The sequence below is a fragment of the Labrus bergylta genome, chromosome 5 (assembly GCF_963930695.1).
Source record: "Labrus bergylta chromosome 5, fLabBer1.1, whole genome shotgun sequence".
Lineage (NCBI taxonomy): Eukaryota > Metazoa > Chordata > Actinopteri > Labriformes > Labridae > Labrus > Labrus bergylta.
The window spans coordinates 2,801,001-2,814,515 of record NC_089199.1 but is presented as its reverse complement, the minus strand read 5'-3'; the positions used below and the strand labels follow the sequence as shown (position 1 = coordinate 2,814,515).

The 13,515-nt window shown below is 44.2% G+C and overlaps 1 protein-coding gene across 4 annotated transcripts in view; it reads left to right on the top strand.

Moving 5' to 3' along the window:
- The window catches only part of foxp4 (forkhead box P4), a 93,904-nt gene that overhangs the window by 35,979 nt on the left and 44,410 nt on the right, over nucleotides 1-13,515 (top strand). The window lies entirely within an intron of this gene.

Genomic DNA, 13,515 nt, shown 5'->3' with positions numbered 1-13,515 from the left:
AAAATCAATACTGTCTGATTCAGACAGTCCCTATCCTCTCACATGGTCACCTAACAGCACCATATATAAACCTGCTCTTATGCTTCAACCTGCAAGCCTTGGATTTACCTCCTACTCCTCCTCTTTCTCCTCCTCCATGCTTGAGTCCCTCACCTGAAGGTGTAGTGAAGACCAGTGTTGGTGCTTAAACACCAGTGCCAATGTGCAGTGGAGCAGAAAAGACATCCTCACACACACACATAGAGGAACAGTGCGGTGTTGTCAGAACACAAAGCCGTTTTTTCCTTTGGCCCCTTGGGAACCTGAGAGAAATCACAGCCATCTCCAGCCGTCAAACCCCTTCACTGGCCTCTCTCTGTCTTCTGTCTGTCTCTCGGTGTCTTTGCCTCGTTCCTAAACTCTTTTTTAGTCTGTCTCCCTATCTTTTGTTCTTCTCAAAGATAGATGAAAGAAGAGGGACAGGTAGATGGTCAATTAGAGAAATGTGAAAGTGGAGGGTTTATTGGAGAGACGGGACGTAGAGCCAGAAAAAGAAGGGGCAAAGAGGCTGCACATAGGGGGGGTGGGGGGGAGAGGGGGTGCACTGGAGGGCCGAAGAGGAGGAACAGAGGGATGAGAGGGAGGGGTGTAACGCTGAGACGTGTCAGAAAAGGGCGCCTGGGCCTCACTGTGGAATGTGGCCTGTCTGCCTCCCCAGAAAGAACAGAACAGGGAGAGAGAGAGAGAGAGAGAGAGCGAGAGAGAGAGAGAGAGAGAGAGAGAGAGAGAGAGAGAGAGAGAGAGAGAGAGGGAGGGGAGAAAGGGAAGAGGGGGCAAAGACCACTTCTGCCCTATCATCCAGGGGAGAGGTAGGTAGGTAGGGAGGGAGGGAGGTGGGAAGAGTTAAAAAAAAAAGAGAGGAGTTCTAGGACTAGAGGAAGGAGAGGTGGAGAGTGCGGGGCACTTTGTGAAGGTGCTGGGCACGGGTGTAGACATGAAATGATGCATAGCAGAGGAGAAATGTAAGCAGGATAAATCCTAACAAACCTCAAAGTGTGCATATATGTGTGTGTGGCTGGGTGGAGGGTGCTCTGACGAGAACCAGGTGTCTCCAATTCTTTCCTTTTCTTAACCCCCCCTCTTTTTTTTTCTTTTTTTGTTAAGCAGATGTGAGTCTGTCCCCTCCTTTACTCCACCTATCGCTGTCTCCTCACTTTTCTACATCACCATCCTATTAAATGCTTCTGGCTTTCCTTCAGCTACAGAAGTCGTTGGCTGGTGATGATGAGGTGAAAGTCGGTAGGGAGAGGAAAGAGAGAGAGGGATGGTGACAAAAAAAGGTGCCGTTTCCTTTTCGGATAGGAGTGCCACTCATCCGGTGGTTAAGCTCAGCCAGCTTGGGAGGGTTTTCCCTCTTTTTTTACTTTCCTTCTCTCTTTCCCTTTCTCAAATAGAAAGTGAGTGGCATATTGGAGTGTTCTTGTAGCAGAGGTTAAAAAGGAACATTGGTGGAGAAAAAATCAGTTTTGAAAATTGGTTCGGAGTTCCGATCCCAACTCCCATTTGTCATAATCTGATTTCTCCTCTTTGCTCTCTTTGCACTTACTGAAAATCTTTATTTTTCTCCCTCACACATATAATCACACACACACACTTGCAGTCACACACAAGCCTATCCAAGTTAATGAAGGGTGTAATTAAGGAGCCACAGTGATGACTGGAGATCAGGGGGAACCGATACAGATCTCAGATATACACAAACACTGATGAAAGATAGCTGGTGTACGCACATGTGCAAGAGTGTGCGTTCGCGTCCAATGCCAGCAGTACTGTGCAGACAGATGTATGAGATCAGTGTGTGTGTGTGTTAACAGATGATACTGGATGATTTAGATAACGTATGGCTTCCTGTTAGATTGGTTAGACTCGGTAATTACAGTCCGTAAAGATGGAGGCGGGGACGTTTTTAGACAAGTGTTAGCTATAGCTTTGGCCTTTTTGCTAAATTATGGGAGGTGAATGTTGGTCACTGGGACACTTATGTCCTGTTTGACCTCCAGCTCTCCAAATCGAGTTCACTTTCAGGTCAGGAGTGCCGAGAAGACGGAGGTGAAAAGGAGGAGGAGGCGGTGGTGACAACAACGAAAAAAAAAGTCATTTTCAGACACATTTTACAGTTAATGTGCTGGGATTAAATTTAATTACATTAATGTTGAGTTTTGTGTTCCTCTGTGACAGGTTGTTTTCCTGTGAGTGCATGTGTCATTTCCTGTTCATCTGTATGTATGTGTGTGTGTGTTTGCATGTGTCTGTCCGTCAGACATGTGTGCGGCCCAGTAAATCAGTCCCGGGCCTCTCTCTGAGTGCTGTCACCTCCTAAAAGCTTTCTCCCGGTCTTGGGTCGAGGCCTTCCCCTTTATGTCTGAGGTCAGTGTAGTTCACAGGTCACCAGGGGTCTCGCTGAGACAGAGGGCGGAGCAAGCCGGGTTGCCTAGCGTCACAGAACACCCACTGCTGTTAACCCGGCGATACAAAGAGACCTATACAACAGCAACTTCCTCTAGAAGTTTCAAAAGCACCAGCAGCTCCCTTTATTTGTGCCGTCTTTCACTTAAGCTTCCCTTTTTTTTCTTACTCCATCAATATCTGAACATATTGACCTGCTGGTATTGATTTATAAAAACTACAACATACTGTACTGAATACTTACATTAGACTATTCATTCTACAAACTGCTCATATTGCATAGGCATGTGTTGCTCTTCTAAACACACAAATAAAAAGCCACAGAACACACCTGCACATCACATGACCATTGATGTTTTCCAAATGAACTCTCGGTATTCATATTTCTCAGTTGTTGACTTTTTTCACACGTGGTCTAATTCCGAAATGCTAAGATGTCAAATTTACGAGTGTCCATAAAATATTTTTACTGCTTTTTTCCAGCCAGGGGCTTTACTGTTGGAGAATCCACAAGAGCAGATTTTTGTTGTTACTTTTGATGTCCTTTTCTTTCCCTTTTGTTTCCCTCTGCTCCATCGCCTGCACAAACATTACCAGTCTCTAATTACAGTGTGAAGGTCTTGATTCACCAGCATGGTTTGACTAGTCTTTAGCATGGACTTTACTGTAAAAATGTTAAAGGATGGATAAAGTTTCTCTAAACAAGGCTACACGTGTGTTGGACAGAGCGATCTTAGACAGTAGACATGGTCCAGCAGGCCAGATCAGCCAGCATGGATGCAGTCATGCTTGGTTGACCCAACTAGCCGAGAGCCTCTGAGACAAGAATAGACAGATACCAGTCGAAAAAGGGTGTGTGTGTGTGTGTGTGTGTGTGTGTGTGTGTGTGTGTGTGTGTGTGTGTGTGTGTGTGTGTGTGTGTGTGTGTGTGTGTGTGTGTGTGTGTCCTCTCTCTGTTGTGGAGGCTGACTTATACACACATCTGTGTGTCATCTGTGCACCTGAAGGGGTTAGTTTGGGTTTGGTTCGGTTGCCATGGGAGTGTTTGGAAGCACTTTACACTGATAGGCCTAGCTGCTGTGTCAGGTAAATAACACGCACACAGACACACAGACATACATGCACACAACACGAGCATGAAAGGACGGACGCTTTTCTTTTCTCACCAAGGGTGAAAGTTGACTGTTGACTCTCACACTTTAGAAGCTTTCGCCATGGTGACGGAGGCCTTTTTCAGAGGTCAGTGGTCAGCTTCATGACCTCATTTCTGGTCCTGGTTAGTGACATGGGGGTGTGACTCTGTGGATTTGGGTCTGTGTGTGTGGTTGGTGTGGGTGCTGCTGCTTTTTTTTGTTGTAGTGGCTGTGGTTTGATGCCATTCTTTCAGTAGTTGATTAAATTGATGTATTTCAAGTTACTAAAAAGTCACACATTTTTCCAGGCAGAGAGGTCAGAACATCCTCATGTCTGGGTTCTAGTCTTGTTTTCTTTTTTTTAATTCCCGGTCTGAGGACCCGCAGAAAAAGATGGACACGGAGAGGGAGTAAACCAAAGAAAAAGTAAAGAGTAAAAAATTGTGAAAAAAAATGTAACAACAAGGCTGCTGGGCGAAGTAGTTACCCTGGAAACAGTTGAGAGCCCTGAGTGCACACAATGAACACGCACACACACACACACACACACACACACACACACACACACACACACACACACACACACACACACACACACACACACACACACACAGGGCGATCACACAATAGCTGCAGAGGCCTAAAGTGTTGCTAATTAGCTAGTCTGCTCTACGTCTTTGTGTGAGCCATTTTAAAGGCGAGATTAGAGTCAACAGGGAGGAGGAGAGGAATGTAGCTCCTCTCTCTCGCTCTCTCTCTCTCGTTTGCTTTCTTCTTCAGCCTGTGTAACGTCCTTTTTTTTTTTAACCTGACAGGCAGAAAGCATTTGTTGTCATGTCAGTGAAGTTTTCTGTCACTTTAAAAAAAGTGTGAAAGATAAATGTACTGTAGGTGTAGTGAAACTTTATTTGAGATGAAGAAAGGTGGCACCTTGAGGATTTCATAAATCACCAAAAAGTGACATCAGCAAATGACAAACTCCTGAAATCTGATCTTCTTCTTCTCTCTGCTTCAACCACTGACTGTTACTTAATAACACTGGTTCGGGGGGGGGGGGTTTAATGTTTTAACATTTTAAAAAAGGGAGATAAATGTGAATGCTCATTCAATGACACATTTTGTTAGAAAATGTGTTTTTTTTATTATCATGTCATTCATTCATACCCTAACTCCAACACAGCTCAGAGTCACAAATTCTCCTTACTTTCGTAGTTTGGGTATTTACATTTAGGTTCTTTAACTTTTTTAGTTGGAACTTTTTTTGTGTCATTGCATTCTGAGTAAAATTGACTGTGTATAAATTAAAGCTTTGATAAACACATAACAAATTATTAAAATATGCCCTTTTCAAAAAAGAAAATAAAGTAAATAGAAGCCGTATGACTTCCTTTAAATTAAAAAAAATGTGCCCCTGCACATCTAGTAAGATTGATGCTCTCACAAAAATAATACAGTCCAACGCACACACATTTCCCATTTCCCTTTTTTTTACAACACACCCCACCCCTGCTTGCCGCTAAGGGAAGTTAAAGATTTTGTTCTTGTTTAGAAGTTGAACTTCTAGCACAGCAGCCAGCCTTTGTTATGCCTGCCCACTTCCGGTGTTTGTATGAGTGTATATGTGCGAGTGTGTGAGTCTGTGTGGTAAAGGGTGGGTGTAAGGGTGTGTCCATCTGCTGCTCCACAGCCACAACCAGGTGTAAAAACTCTCTGAACCAAAGACATGAAAGCGTTTTATTTCCACCGAAGCGGGCAGGCAGGCTAATACTTTTACAGGCCACTGACCTAGATCGTATTTTTTTGTTAAACCAGTAGGCGCCTGTTTGTGTGTGTGTGTGTGCATATGTGTAAGTGTATATATGTATGTGCACATAGCAGACAGTCTCTGTTTGTGTATGTATGTGTTTTCCCTCTGTCTCTTGACATGGGCCTTGGCGGTGTCTTTGCATGTGTTATTAGTTTGATTTTTTTGGGGGATATTAATAATAACAGTTAAACAGTTTCCATATGTGAGGCCTGGTTGCCAGGCTAGTGCTATCCTCATCATGCGCTGTGGACTGTGCACAGTCGCACTCTTGCTGGGCGGGAGGAGCGGCTGAAACTCTGGAGGTCACCCAGATCAGACCTAACACCTAAGTGACCTTGTCTGTCAAGGAGTCTGCCCCAAGTTACTTAACTGTCCTACCTTATGCATGATGAGGGCTAAATATTACCAAGTACACAGTGTGCGTGTGTGTGCATGTGTGTGTGTTTTCCGCTGTGGGTTGGGTCTGTCTGGAGTGAGACCTTCCTCTCTTGCCAAACGAGCTGTGTTGAAAACCACAGGGAAACTGCATATGTGTATATAATATATGAAGTGTGTGTCTGTGTGTGTGTGTGTGTGTGTGTGTGTGTGTGTGTGTGTGTGTGTGTGTGTGTGTGTGTGTGTGTGTGTGTGTTAAGAAACTGCTGTAGAGCTATTTGCCATCAATTAGCAGCCCGGACTGAGACAAGGCCAACAATACAGAGGGAGCTCCTTTTATATTTTCAGGAAAAGGGAGTTCCTCTCTTTTCTGTCCCTGCTCACCTCATCATTATCCCTAATTGTCTATCTCTCATTGCCTTTTTTCCTTCACTTACCCAAGAAAAAGCTGACAACATCTCCTTAGGAAGCCGGAGTCCCCCCCCCCCCCCCCCCCCCCTGTGTGTATATATGATGATGGATTGTGTCATGATATAAAGCAGTCCTGGGTATTCAGTCAGCTCCTTTTTACGACTCTGCACATACCCCTGTGAATCAATAGAAACATTAGATGAGTGCCGGGACGTCGTTGAAGGGGAGAGGTTTTCTCGTTTCGCCAAACAGTTCTGAACTGAAGAGAACCATCTGGAAAACGGCAGGGTCCCCAGAGTTTCGAACAGGTCCCTTTTGTGAAAAATAGGATGTGAAAAAAAACTCTAAAATCAGCCAGGGTTTTCAAACATTACGGCATATTTTGAAGTTCTTTTGGAGTTTGTGAGTTTTTTATTGTGTTGGCTCTTGGATGCGGTCTTTCCTCTCTTTTTTAATGGTCAGTCTGGGCCCAGAGAAGCTTGCTTCAGCCGTTTAAAAAAAAACCTCAGCCCTTGAACGGTGCCTTTATATTGCGGAAACATTACATTAAATAGCTGAACGGGATCGCGGCTGGCTGACGTTACTGAAGGTGTCCCGGATAGTTCCAGCTCGGCGGCAGCCTAAACAGATTGAGGTATTGGAGGCAGTTAAAGCTCGGTTATATAGGTGGACGACTTGGTTTTGAAGTCCACGTTGCTATGAGCGGAAAAACAAATGTGAGGAAAGCTGGTGAGGTGGGGGCCGGAAAGACCTGATTAATAGCAGAAAAAAGAGAAGGAGTACGTGAGGAAGAGTCAGGGGGAAGGGGCGAAGTCTTGGCTAAGCATAGTTCATTTTTTAACCCACCATGAAATTGAGGGGCTTTAGCCAGCTTTGGCTCAGGCTGTCCCTACTCCATATGTTTACCCCCTGAAAAGCCCTGATCTGCCCTTAATATATTAACCCCCCTTTTGCCCCCATTTTCTACTGATATACATTAGGCTGTGATAGACATGATGATAAATTCTTTCGTACAATAGTTTTGTTTGTGCTGGTGTTTCTCCAGCTAATTTCATACAATTGTTAGAAAAGTACCAAAGCTTTAAAAAATCTATAGTTCTTGGGTCATATTTTTATTTATTGTTTTTATTTTTAAAGATTTATTTTGGGTTTTTTTGTGCCTTTATTGTAGAGATAGGACTGTTGGAAATCAGAGAGAGAGAGAGTGGGAATGACATGCGGGAAAGGAGCCACAGGTTGGATTTGAACCCCGGCCGCCCGCTTCGAGGACTACAGCCTCCAGACATGGGAGCCACTAACAACTGCGCCACCAGCGCCCCATCGGTCATACTTTTAACCTAAATTGCACAAATATACGAATTTGTGATATTCAGACAGAGCTCGCAGAAGTTTGCCAGCACTTTTTGATATTTAAAAGCAATAAGTATCCATTATTGAGTGCCTAGTGCTTCTACTTTTTGTTGTTGTAGCCAGGTATTCATATAATTTGAGTTATATGAGTATATACAAGTTAAAAAAGTCTGGTATCATCAACCCCCTTACAACAAAGCAAATGCTGCAAGCTGCTGAGAAGATCTCCCTCCCTTCTGTGCTACTCAGCAACTTAACTTTCTTGCCCTAACATAATCCTGCAAATTTCCCATTAAATGTAGCGCCTGGTGGAAAACATGAGCGTCAGTGACATGGTTATGCTGTAATGTTTGGTTGTGATAAAAACAGCCAGACTTTGGCCTCGGTGAAGGAACTAACTACAACAAGCCCTAGAGGAGTGGAACTGAAAGTAAACACCGCACTGTATAAACTACATGTAACAAATCTGTCATTGCAAAGGTTTTTTGATTGTGTGCTTTACCTAAATATAGCTTTACCTTTAGCAACCTATCCCAAGTCCCACAGCTGCGGTCCACAGTCCTGGTTTCTTTGTCTGACAGTCAAAGTCAGGGGAAGTTGTGAGCCCCCCATACGGCCAACAGCTGCATTCACAAGCCTTGGTTTCCATCAGTCTGGACGATCTATTTTGGGCTTCTGTCTAACCCGTATCTGCTCGCAGAATTTACTGTGGCGAATAAGGGTATGGGTAACAGATTTCTAAAGAGGAGAGAGGAGGGGGGTAGGGCACAAAGAGAGAGAGAGAGAGAGAGAGAGAGAGAGAGAGAGAGAGAGAGAATACTTGGAGAAGTGCCAGCCAAACTTTTTGGTGAGTTATACATTATACGGAGAGGCAAGAGACAGATCGGGTGATATAGACGGAGAGAGAAAGAAAGTACGAGTGATCTGGGAAAGCAATCTGGGTTTTTGTGGTGAGTGACAGTGATTCATTTGATACGTGAGATTCCACCGCGGCTGTAACCAAGCCTTCACTCACATTTGCCCCCAAAAGTTATACAGCAATCCCAATAACTGTCACCTCTAAAGTAATCTCATTCTGTGTATGTACAGTGTGAGTGGATTTAAATACATCAGGTGAGCTGCTAGCACTACAGTGTCATCATGCAAAAAACATTTTTTATTTTTTTACATGCTTTGAAGATTGTGTTACAACTGCTCTGTCCGGATTCATCCCTCTCTCTCTCTGACTATGATTCCCTTTGAGTATCCAGAGGAAAGTGTGAACCAAAAGATAAGAGAGATTTTAAAGACAGAAAAAACCAGTAGAGAGTAGCAAAGACAGAGCCAGAAGGAGTGAGTGAATTAAAGTAGGAGGTGGGTTTTACTGGAGTTTAGAGGTGTTTTCTAGTGCTAAAGTGAAGAAAACGGATACACGGGGATAACAGGGGGGTTACCCAGGAGGATGGTAGCTTCGAACGAGGCTTTAGCATGGCTTTCAGCTTCAATGACAGCAACCGAAGAAAGAAGATAGAGCGTAAGAGAGAGGTAGATGTGATCCACCGCTCGTCCCTGCACCAGGTGTCTCACACTGATCCGAAATCAGACAGCATGCAGGCCTGTAGAGAAGCATTTGGGTGTGACTGGCTCTTTTTCTACATCTTCAACCTGTATCCATCTACTACCTCGCCATCTCTCTCTCCAGGGGGAAAAAAAAGAGGGGGGTTTTAGGAATTGAGGAGTGGTGCATCACAAGCCTCTTATTCCCAGGCCTTTGAGCTGAGAGAGGATACTCTGTGTTCAACTTTTTTTGCACGTTTTTTATCTTTCGTCGTGGAAAGATGAAACAATCTGCTCACCCTCACTTGTGCTTCTTTATTTTTTATTTTTTGTACTCTTCTCTAAGAGCAGAGAAATCTGATACCACCTGCCTCCTCCCTTACCCCCCTCCACCTCCTCCTCCTCCTCCTTCACCTCCTCTTTCTCCCTCAAGGACAGCCCACTGTCTGCCCTGTGGGCTGTTTATCTACGGGGGGAGAAGGGGAGAAGGAGGAGGGATCAGTTTGTTTCTTTTTGGCCATCAACAATGGACCTCAGTTTGTGCTGACGGACTACTCTAACATATGGTACCCACCTGTCTTTCTCTCTCTCTCTCTCTCTCTCTCTCTCTCTCTCTCTCTCTCTCTCTGTCCCTCCCTCCTCCCTTTGCTACTTCTCTGTTTAGATTTCTTTGCTTATTCCTGCGTTCTCTCTCCCTGTCTCACCCAAACACACTGGGCGGATTAGAGGCAAGATTCATCACACCCACACACACACACACACACACACACACACACACACACACACACACACACACACACAGACCTGTTTGCTTTAGCAACCTGAGCCAGGATCAGGCACGTACACACACACTCTCACTCACACACACACACACACCTAAGGAGGCCTATCCCTGCTTCTTGTTGTTACTTTTTTGTTCTTATCCGAGATTCAACAAGAAATCTCATTGGATGAGAAGTACAATCCACTCTCACATACAGTATAGACATGTGGATAAACACACACACTAACACGTACACAGAGATCATCATACACATGTCAAATAAAATACATCTATCCAAAAGAGACAAAGATGTCAGCCTTTCTGTTAAAGACAGAAACCAGCCTTAACTGTGTGTGCGTGAATGTGCTTGTGTGTGTGTGTGTGTGTGTGTGTGTCTGTGTGTGTGTGTGTGTGTGTGTGACCCTGCTGAATTAAAAAATGCACTGTTATTAAAGCCTGTGTCAGAGGCGATGATTTACAGAGGGGAGCGATGACAAGTCAGAAGAAATCACACACACACACACACACACACACACACACACACACTGTGCTCTCAGGCCTCCAAGCTGAGCACTGACCTCCTCACCCCTCCTTCCCCTTCCTCCACCTCCTCCCTCCCGCTCTCACTCTAATAAAACCTGTCTGACACCACTGATGTGTGTATACGTGTGTGTGTTTATGTGTGTGTGTGTTCCAGCGGCAGCACAAAGACTCTGTTGTTGGGCCTCCCTCTTTGGCCTCCCTCATATTTTCTTTAAAGGTGCAGTGCGCCCCAAAGAATGCCACAGGGGGAGTGGGGACTTGGGTTTGGAGAAGCCGGTGTGTGTGTGTGTGTGTGTGTGTGTGTGTGTGTGTTGTGTGTGTTGTGTGGATGGGTGGGTGGGAGGGTGGGTGTAGGTGGGGGGGTGGGTGGGCTTTACAATGCTACAGCTCACCCAGGTCACAGAGAGAAAAAGGCAAGGAGTGTGTGTGAAGAGAAGAAATAAAAGAGAAGGGTCAAAGAAGAGGAGTGCTCCTTGACAATGTAGATATGAGAGTCTTTGGCTCTGGCTGTGAGTGTGTGTGTGTGTGTGTGTGTGTGTGTGTGTGTGTGTGTGTGTGTGTGTGTGTGTGTGTGTGTGTGTGTGTGTGTGTGTCTACAAAAACCTGTGGTCATCCTTCTCACTTACATTTAAAAGTTCAACATTGAATTCATTTATCTATACAGTGGGGAAATTGCAACCCATTACAGAAGTTATAAGACACAAATACTCATAAAATAGCATTCAAAGTTCAGGGAAATAACCTTTTCAATATGAGCCAGTGAACTCCAATAACTGCTAGACTGTTTGATTGATAGTTTCTTACACAAAGCAGTTAACAATATCAACACATTGTTTTTAAAAATGTGTAAAAAACAGTGAATTGCATCAAGTCCATTTCAAAAAAGTGCAACAAGAGATGTCTTTATGTAAAATAAAGGAGACTGTGGAGACAGTGGAGATGGGTCCAGCATTGTGAATAATGGAACCATTTGCAGTGTGTTATTTCTTTCTTTCTTTTTTACCAAATGAATAATGGAGCTCCATCATTTTTTACCTTTTCAGGTAGTTTAACCATTGATTTAACTGCCATTGTAAAGTGAACTAGTAGCCGTGTTCCTAAGTAACCTCCAGCTTAACATACAGCACTGTTTTAGTTTAGTGACCAACTCTAATATTTAATATCAAAAAAACAATCCATCTTTATTTGTAAAGCAACACTTTACTAAAGAGCAGGTGTAAGACCTTACTCATTGTTATATTTTTTGCTGTGTCCCATGAATAAGGCAGGATGGGGACGGATTTGTTTAAATATCTACAGATTAACATACTGGTCTGTTACCTCCGCTCACATGTATGAAGGCAGGCAGAGGAGAGGAGAGGAGACAGGCATCACCTCTGCTAGCTTGTAGCGTTTATGAAAGCCATAAATGGCTCTTTAATATAGTGGTAATCAGGGTGGTAATTTGGGTGGAATTGTCCCTTATTGTTGCCAGACCTACCTCCCCAACTCTTGCCAACACACACACACATACAAGCACACACAGACATGCACACACATACTCACTCTCGGGCAGACAGGGTGTTCAACGAGTAATTCACACCACATGCCAACAAACTGGGCGGTTGTGTTTTTTTTGGGGCTTCTCTTTTTTTAAAGTTTTTCCATTTGTGTGTGTGTACGTCTGCCTGCTTCTATGCTGAGGTCAAACCAGTAAATTGGAGGGGGTTCCCAAATTTTTTTGTTAAAGTGTTGAAGTCAATGTGTGTGTGTGTGTGTGTGTGTGTGTGTGTGTGTGTGTGTGTGTGTCCCAGCAGCCTTGCCTTGTGTGTGTTTTAATTGCGGTCTCAGCAAAAGTAGCAAGTGTGCTCCATGCAGATGGTTTTCATCACTCCGGCTGCACAGAGGACTCCTCTCTCTCTTTCTGTCTCCTTCTAATCTCCCCTCTCTGTTTTTGTAATTAAACATTACTTAATGTACCCGAGCTTTTAATTTGACAAGTCATAAAAAAATGTGGTCGTATACAGTAAGGGTGGGCAGCGCTGGTTAACAGCTTTGCAATGACCTGCAGTTTAGAAATCCTGCAACAGAGAGAGTTGCAGAGAGTTGAGTAAGAGCTTCTCTGATAAAGAACATCCCTCATTGTCGCCGTTAATTTGTGGCGTCCATACACACACACAAGCGTGCACACAAACACACACACAGACTTTCATAAATCAATATTTACTAAGGAACCTTTCCCCTTTGAGTCAGAGGAAGCAAATGTGCATCCTGCTGTCTCCCCTCTCTAACCCTCTGTCATGAGTTTGTGCTTGTCTGTGTGCGTTTCTGTGTGTGTGTCTTTGTGTGTGTCTGTGTGACTGGGCTTACAGTAAGTGCGAGGCGGCTCTTGTGTTTTCAGATGGGTGTTTTCTTGTTTTGTTTTAGGAGCAGTTCAGACATTCCAACAATTATTTTCTGTTCCTCAGGGACTGATTTGTCTTGATGATAGAGAGTGCGAGTCTGAGGCAATACACATAACCACAAAGAGGAGAAAGAGCCAAAATTAATCACACTAATATATACATTTGTGTAGCTTTAAACACAATGAAGACTGGGGAAAAAAATCAGGAGAGACAGTGGGAGGGGAAAGATGAATCGGCAAACACTTGAGGGCAGACTGAAGGAATGAGGAGAGAGAGAGAGATAGGGGGTGATGGTGTCACTGGTTTGAATGGACAGCACTGGAGGGCAAAAAAATGGGAGCAGGAGGAGGTGGGTGGGTAAAGTGGAGTGGGTGGTGGTTAGTCACAGCTCTCCAGGGCGCAGCAGGGCAAACGGTTCCTTACATCAATGTGACACACACACACACAAACATGGTGCAACTGACACACAGAGATTTGCTGACACACTTCTGCCTCAGAGGATGTGGAAAACCCACTTTGCACCTTCCTCAGAACAGGGGGGGGGGGGGGGGGCGGAGGAACAAGAATGGAAAGAGGAGTTGTTGAGAGGTTTAAGCTAAAGAAGGTTTGGAATGAGTTTGGTCATTTTCTTATCTTTGATCTAAAAAAAGTGTGTCTGTTTAGGGTGTGTGTTGTTTGTTTAACACTTTTTAAACAATTGTGGTACTTTGAATTTTATGTGCGCATGTGTGCACATGATAAACGTCTGATCATCTCTATTCTCTCCCT